The 8,047-nt window shown below is 44.9% G+C and overlaps 1 long non-coding RNA gene across 1 annotated transcript; it reads left to right on the top strand.

Annotated features, from left to right (window-relative positions):
• The first annotated feature begins 4,193 nt into the window (after positions 1 to 4,193).
• On the top strand, positions 4,194 to 7,125 carry LOC129842322 (uncharacterized). The gene is made up of 4 exons (XR_008757540.1): positions 4,194 to 4,276; positions 5,573 to 5,656; positions 6,752 to 6,914; positions 7,037 to 7,125. It is a non-coding gene; the product is annotated as an uncharacterized LOC129842322 (long non-coding RNA).
• The last annotated feature ends 922 nt before the right edge of the window (positions 7,126 to 8,047 follow it).

Genomic DNA, 8,047 nt, shown 5'->3' with positions numbered 1-8,047 from the left:
CCTGCACCATCATGTCTCTCTTCACCTGCACCATCATGTCTCTCTCCCTCTGTACCTCCACCTGCACCATCATGTCTCTCTCCCTCTGTACCTCCACCTGCACCATCATGTTTCTCTACCCTCTGTACCTCCACCTGCACCATCATGTTTCTCTCCCTCTGGGCCTCCACCTGCACCATCATGTCTCTCTCCCTCTGTACCTCCACCTGCACCATCATGTCTCTCTCCCTCTGTACCTCCACCTGCACCATCATGTCTCTCTCCCTCTGTACCTCCACCTGCACCATCATGTCTCTCTCCCTCTGTACCTCCACCTGCACCATCATGTCTCTCTCCACCTGGGCCTCAACCTGCACCATCATGTATCTCTCCACCTGCACCATCATGTCTCTCTCCACCTGCACCATCATGTTTCTCTCCCTCTGTACCTCCACCTGCACCATCATGTCTCTCTCCACCTGCACCATCATGTCTCTCTCCCTCTGTACCTCCACCTGCACCATCATGTCTCTCTCCACCTGCACCATCATGTTTCTCTCCACCTGCACCATCATGTCTCTCTCCCTCTGTACCTCCACCTGCACCATCATGTCTCTCTCCACCTGCACCATTATGTTTCTCTCCACCTGCACCATCATGTTTCTCTACCCTCTGTACCTCCACCTGCACCATCATGTCTCTCTCCACCTGCACCATCATGTTTCTCTACCCTCTGTATCTCCACCTGCACCATCATGTCTCTCTCCCTTTGTACCTCCACCTGCACCATCATGTCTCTCTCCACCTGCACCATCATGTTTCTCTCCCTCTGTATCTCCACCTGCACCATCATGTCTCACTCCCTCTGTACCTCCACCTGCACCATCATGTCTCTCTCCCTCTGTACCTCCACCTGCACCATCATGTCTCTCTCCACCTGCACCATCGAGTTTCTCTCCCTCTGTACCTCCACCTGCACCATCATGTCTCTCTCCCTCTGTACCTCCACCTGCACCATCATGTCTCTCTCCCTCTGTACCTCCACCTGCACCATCATGTCTCTCTCCCTCTGTACCTCCACCTGCACCATCATGTCTCTCTCCCTCTGTCCCTCCACCTGCACCATCATGTCTCTCTCCCTCTGTACCTCCACCTGCACCATCATGTCTCTCTCCCTCTGTACCTCCACCTGAACCATCATGTCTCTCTATCTCTGTACCTCCACCTGAACCATCATGTCTCTCTCCCTCTGTACCTCCACCTGCACCATCATGTCTCTCTCCCTCTGTACCTCCACCTGCACCATCATGTCTCTCTCCCTCTGTACCTCCACCTGCACCATCATGTCTCTCTCCCTCTGTACCTCCACCTGCACCATCATGTCTCTCTCCCTCTGTACCTCCACCTGCACCATCATGTTTCTCTCCCTCTGTACCTCCACCTGCACCATCATGTTTCTCTCCCTCTGTATCTCCACCTGCACCATCATGTCTCTCTCCACCTGCACCATCATGTTTCTCTCCCTCTGTACCTCCACCTGCACCATCATGTTTCTCTCCCTCTGGGCCTCCACCTGCACCATCATGTCTCTCTCCACCTGCACCATCATGTTTCTCTCCCTCTGTACCTCCACCTGCACCATCATGTTTCTCTCCCTCTGTACCTCCACCTGCACCATCATGTTTCTCTCCCTCTGTACCTCCACCTGCACCATCATGTCTCTCTCCCTCTGTATCTCCACCTGCACCATCATGTCTCTCTCCACCTGCACCATCATGTCTCTCTCCCTCTGTACCTCCACCTGCACCATCATGTTTCTCTACCCTCTGTACTTCCACCTGCACCATCATGTCTCTCTCCACCTGCACCATCATGTTTCTCTACCCTCTGTATCTCCACCTGCACCATCATGTCTCTCTCCCTCTGTACCTCCACCTGCACCATCATGTCTCTCCACCTGCACCATCATGTTTCTCTACCCTCTGTCTCTCCACCTGCACCATCATGTTTCTCTACCCTCTGTACCTCCACCTGCACCATCATGTCTCTCTCCCTCTGTACCTCCACCTGCACCATCATGTCTCTCTCCCTCTGTACCTCCACCTGCACCATCATGTTTCTATCCCTCTGTACCTCCACCTGCACCATCATGTCTCTCTCCACCTGCACCATCATGTTTCTCTCCCTCTGTACCTCCACCTGCACCATCATGTCTCTCTCCCTCTGTACCTCCACCTGCACCATCATGTCTCTCTCCCTCTGTACCTCCGCCTGCACCATCGTGTTTCTCTCTACCTGCACCATCATGTCTCTCTCCCTCTGTACCTCCACCTGCACCATCATGTCTCTCTCCCTCTGTACCTCCACCTGCACCATCATGTCTCTCTCCCTCTGTACCTCCACCTGCACCATCATGTCTCTCTCCACCTGGGCCTCCACCTGCACCATCATGTCTCTCTCCCTCTGTACCCCCACCTGCACCATCATGTCTCTCTCCACCTGCACCATCATGTCTCTCTCCCTCTGTACCTCCACCTGCACCATCATGTCTCTCTCCCTCTGTACCTCCACCTGCACCATCATGTTTCTCTACCCTCTGTACCTCCACCTGCACCATCATGTTTCTCTCCCTCTGGGCCTCCACCTGCACCATCATGTCTCTCTCCCTCTGTACCTCCACCTGCACCATCATGTCTCTCTCCCTCTGTACCTCCACCTGCACCATCATGTCTCTCTCCCTCTGTACCTCCACCTGCACCATCATGTCTCTCTCCCTCTGTACCTCCACCTGCACCATCATGTCTCTCTCCACCTGGGCCTCCACCTGCACCATCATGTCTCTCTCCACCTGCACCATCATGTCTCTCTCCACCTGCACCATCATGTTTCTCTCCCTCTGTACCTCCACCTGCACCATCATGTCTCTCTCCACCTGCACCATCATGTCTCTCTCCCTCTGTACCTCCACCTGCACCATCATGTCTCTCTCCACCTGCACCATCATGTTTCTCTCCACCTGCACCATCATGTCTCTCTCCCTCTGTACCTCCACCTGCACCATCATGTCTCTCTCCACCTGCACCATCATGTTTCTCTCCACCTGCACCATCATGTTTCTCTACCCTCTGTACCTCCACCTGCACCATCATGTCTCTCTCCACCTGCACCATCATGTTTCTCTACCCTCTGTATCTCCACCTGCACCATCATGTCTCTCTCCCTTTGTACCTCCACCTGCACCATCATGTCTCTCTCCACCTGCACCATCATGTTTCTCTCCCTCTGTATCTCCACCTGCACCATCATGTCTCTCTCCCTCTGTACCTCCACCTGCACCATCATGTCTCTCTCCCTCTGTACCTCCACCTGCACCATCATGTCTCTCTCCCTCTGTACCTCCGCCTGCACCATCATGTTTCTCTCTACCTGCACCATCATGTCTCTCTCCACCTGCACCATCATGTCTCTCTCCACCTGCACCATCTTGTTTCTCTACCCTCTGTACCTCCACCTGCACCATCATGTTTCTCTCCCTCTGGGCCTCCACCTGCACCATCATGTCTCTCTCCACCTGCACCATCATGTCTCTCTCTACCTGGGTCTCCACCTGCACCATCATGTATCTCTCCACCTGGGCCTCCACCTGCACCATCATGTTTCTCTCCCTCTGTACCTCCACCTACACCATCATGTTTCTCTCCCTCTGGGCCTCCACCTGCACCATCATGTCTCTCTCCACCTGCACCATCATGTCTCTCTCCACCTGCACCATCATGTATCTCTCCACCTGGGCCTAATATCAGAACCTATTCAAAGCAGCTGATAACTAGTTTGCGTGTTACAATTGTTAAGGTCAGAGCTGGTGGAGCGAGACTGAGGCTGGTCAGAACAGTATTTAAAACGTCACCTCTCCCAGCTTCAGAAGGCTCTGACCATCACAGAGAAGACCCTTCACTCTCACCTCTCAACAGGAAGACCCTTCACTCTCACCTCTCAACAGAGAAGACCCTTCACTGTCACCTCTCAACAGAGAAGACCCTTCACTCTTACCTCTCAACAGAGAAGACCCTTCACTGTCTCCTCTCAACAGGAAAGACCCTTCACTCTCACCTCTCAACAGGGAAGACCCTTCACTGTCACCTCTCAACAGGGAAGACCCTTCACTGTCACCTCTCAACAGAGAAGACCCTTCACTCTTACCTCTCAACAGAGAAGACCCTTCACTGTCTCCTCTCAACAGGAAAGACCCTTCACTCTCACCTCTCAACTCAAGGTCCACTTGTCTTACTCTCCGAAGGTAAGTCAAACTTCATGACTTATCAGAGGAGGCAAAGGTCTTTTCATCAATCTGTCTTAACTGCTGACCAGGTAACAAATACCTGCGTATTTAAGTATTTGCATTTTAAATACTTATTTTCTGTGTGTTTGAGTATTTTCAAATAATGTGGCTGAATTAAATTACTTCAATTTGAAGATATTTGAAAGTGTTTTCAAATAATTCTGTGTAAATACTAGGCTATTTAAAACTTTTTTGAAATAGGCTACTTGTTTCCAAATACATTCCAAATACCCTTGGGGCATCCCGAGTGGCACAGCGGTCTAAGCCACTGCATTACAGTGCTAGAGGCATCACTACAGACCCGGGTTCGATCCCAGGCTGTGCCCATGAGGTGGCACACCGTTTACTCAGCATTGACTGGTTTAAGGGAGGGTTTGGCTGGAAGGCATGTCCTTGTCCTAGCAACTCCATGTGGCGGGCTGGGTGCTGACTTTGGTCCCCAGTTGTACAGTGTTTCCTCCGACATGTTGATGCTTCTGGGTTAAGCGAGCAGTGCGGCTTGGCAGGGTTATGTTTCAGAGGACGCATGGCTCTTGACCTTCACCTCTCCTGAGTCTGTACAGGAGTTGCAAAGATGGGACAAGACTGTAACTACCAATTGGGGTAAAAAAGTACCCCCCCCCCCCCCCCCCCAAAAAAAAATACAGAAATTAACATAGGACCAAACAAACCTGAGTCCAAATTCATGGAGTATTAAAGTATTTGCATGAAAGCTTTTAAAATATGTTTTTGTCTGTTTCTAAAAACTATCAATTTACATATTGCTTTTGGAGGTTGTGTTGATGAACTTTTCTTTCATGTTTCAGTCACTGTCTGTCTGACATTTAACAAAGCTGCTACAGTTCATCTCTCAGCTAACTCCAACTCCAGTGGCAAGCTACTCTATAGCTAGAAAATGAGTGTTTGAACACTGAAATTGCTTCTTGAGATTCGAAATGTAATTTAGAAGAGATAGCAGTAGAGATACATTAGCCTAAATGAATGCTAAGACATTTGGTTCTCATCAGTGGCCTTTCAAGAATAAAATGCTCATGACTCCTCTGTGTATTTTGGGATGCTGTTATGGCTTTGAAGTCTTAAGTCAGAATTAAATCATTGTATATGTTTTTTTGGGGCAATGTAAGTGTGTTTGATTTCCCAGTGTTTCTGGGATTTTTACACTGGATTTTGAAATAAACAGTTCACTAATGACAGAAAGTTAGGCCAATTATTCCCCGTAACAACTTTCCGGTGAAAACTTACTTTCCTTTCCAGCATTTCCACTGGACTCCCATGATGATGAGAATGAAGCAGACCTTCATTTTGGTCATGTTACTTTTTCAACTGACCACCTCGGCAGTGAGTGACTTTAAATAAATAAATTCAAAACACAAAATCCAAGCGTTAATCTTCTAATCTACTAGTATGATATTTACCATCTTGTTAGTATGCATTTAACAAAAGTGAGAAACAGGGCAGATCCTTAAGAGGTTTTAAGTTATCTAGAGTACTTGGCTAATTTAACATGTTTTTTATTGCAAGTAATTGAAATACGCTAGTTATAGTTATTATAATTTTTTTATATGAAACAATTGTCTCTAACTAACAGAAAAAAAGACTACAAACATAGAACAAATCTTAGTTAAGTGAATTGTGTCTGGTTGTCTGTATAATATTTGGCATATCGGTTCACTCTTCATATTAAATGTTAACCTACACTTATGTAAAAAAGGATACATTACTTCTCCTATAAAGTATGATTAATTAACTTTAAGATAAATAGTTACCTACAGGGGACTGGGTCTGAGGAGGTAAAAAAAATACTACAAACATTACAGTATTGGTATTGACATGGTTTTAGTTTCAAACTGGTGAGAATATAATAATTCTGAGCTCTCTGGAGCTGGTTGTTTGGGTTCTGCTGGGATCTTGTTGATATCCAGGAGTAACCAGTAACCTGAATGCACTAATAGAAGGACCTTGGGGGAGCCTAGAACATCTTTGGGGATTTTTGTAGTGGTTGAAATTGGATTGATTCATTATTGGTGTTGGTAATGCTATTGTCTTTCCTGTAGAATGTGTTGGTAACATACATTCATAATAAGTTGTCTGGTGATTTGAAGCAGGCTTGATGGAGTTATATACTATAGTGTCTAGTGGAGGTATAGTGTAACATCCATTAGGCTCTAACCTCTGCAGAAATCTATAGTTTGAGTCCCTGATACAGCTCACACTTTCTCCAGCTATGGAACACTGCCTATTTCACATGTGTAAAAACCAAAATCACCAAACTTTATTATCATACATATACAAATATGAGTAAAAATATTAAAGTATTATATAACAGCATATTAATTAACACAATTGTATTACTAGCTTATTACACAGGCAAAAATAATGAGCATCTTAATTGTGTGTTACAGTTATTGTGAATCATGATTTATTTTTTGACAGTTTCAATTTGGAGATATCATTCGATCCCAAGTGGAATGGAGCTTGTTGAAGAAAGGCAATCAAAAGAGGCTGCTGCCGCTAGGATTTCACTTTGCAATCTACGTTGGTGACCCACCAAAACCAATTCCTGACCGTCACCAAAACACCATTTTTAATTTTGATGGTAAATGAACATGTCATAACTAATGTTGAATTACATACTAACATTCATTATCCAGATCCATACATTTATTTATACCTTTTACATATCTAGTAATGGCTATTCAATTCTGTTTCTTGTTTTAGGAGAAGGATGTTTATTTGACGTTATTCATGAAGGTGAAGCATATGAAAAATATAATCATTTGGATGGACACAAAGGATATACAGTCAGAACCACAGATGATATGATAGATGCTATAACAGAGAGAAAACAAAATTGTGGCAACTACTCCATTTTGAGAAACAACTGTGAACATCTTGTGAACTATATCCGATACAATGTAAAGAAATCATTGCAGGTGAGTTTTAATCTTAAATACATTTTTTATACCATAACACTACATCTCTTATTCATAAATGTATATGTGTGAGTTAATCTGCATGGGCTATTGAGCATATATTTTGTATTTTACAATAACACAATGTGTAAAACTTCTTCCATGTCATTGTATACGTTCAGCCATTGCAAAGTTAACACTTGTCCTTTTCTGATATATAGAATCAAAGATGTTGAAAAGAAAGGATTAAAACAAACATTACCGCCAGCTCTTGGAGCTGTGAAACGTATGAAAGATTTGGTTTACAAAAAAGAAATGACAGAAAAATGCATCCCATGACATTTTCACATGAAAATAGTAGTTCTGCTCAAGGGATAATATACCTGAAGAACCCACCTTTTCTTAAATCATGATATGAAGCCATACAGTTTGTTAAAAAATTATTCTAAGACAACAAAACTACGGAGTTAAAGATTGTTGTGACGTTGTATTGATTCATGTGACGACTGCTGTTCATCAAATTATTAACTGTTTATAATTACATGATTAAATTAATCAGATAATCATTAACTAAGTAACCCGGGGCACCATGGGAAAAGTTTGTTTTTATTGAGTTTTCGTTTCCCAAATTAACTCATAGAATATCAGTTTATCGATTTTACAACAGTCGCTAATTAATTAATTTCCTCTACAGTCTCATCCTGAACGATGCATTATTCGCGAATCTGCACAAACCTGAGTCTCACTAAATCATTCGGTACCACACCAATTGAGTTGATTATTCATTTACTAACAAGCTAAATGATAATATAAGATA

The sequence above is a fragment of the Salvelinus fontinalis genome, unplaced genomic scaffold, assembly GCF_029448725.1.
Source record: "Salvelinus fontinalis isolate EN_2023a unplaced genomic scaffold, ASM2944872v1 scaffold_0032, whole genome shotgun sequence".
In the NCBI taxonomy this organism is placed as follows: domain Eukaryota; kingdom Metazoa; phylum Chordata; class Actinopteri; order Salmoniformes; family Salmonidae; genus Salvelinus; species Salvelinus fontinalis.
This window is presented reverse-complemented; position numbering and strand designations above follow the sequence as displayed.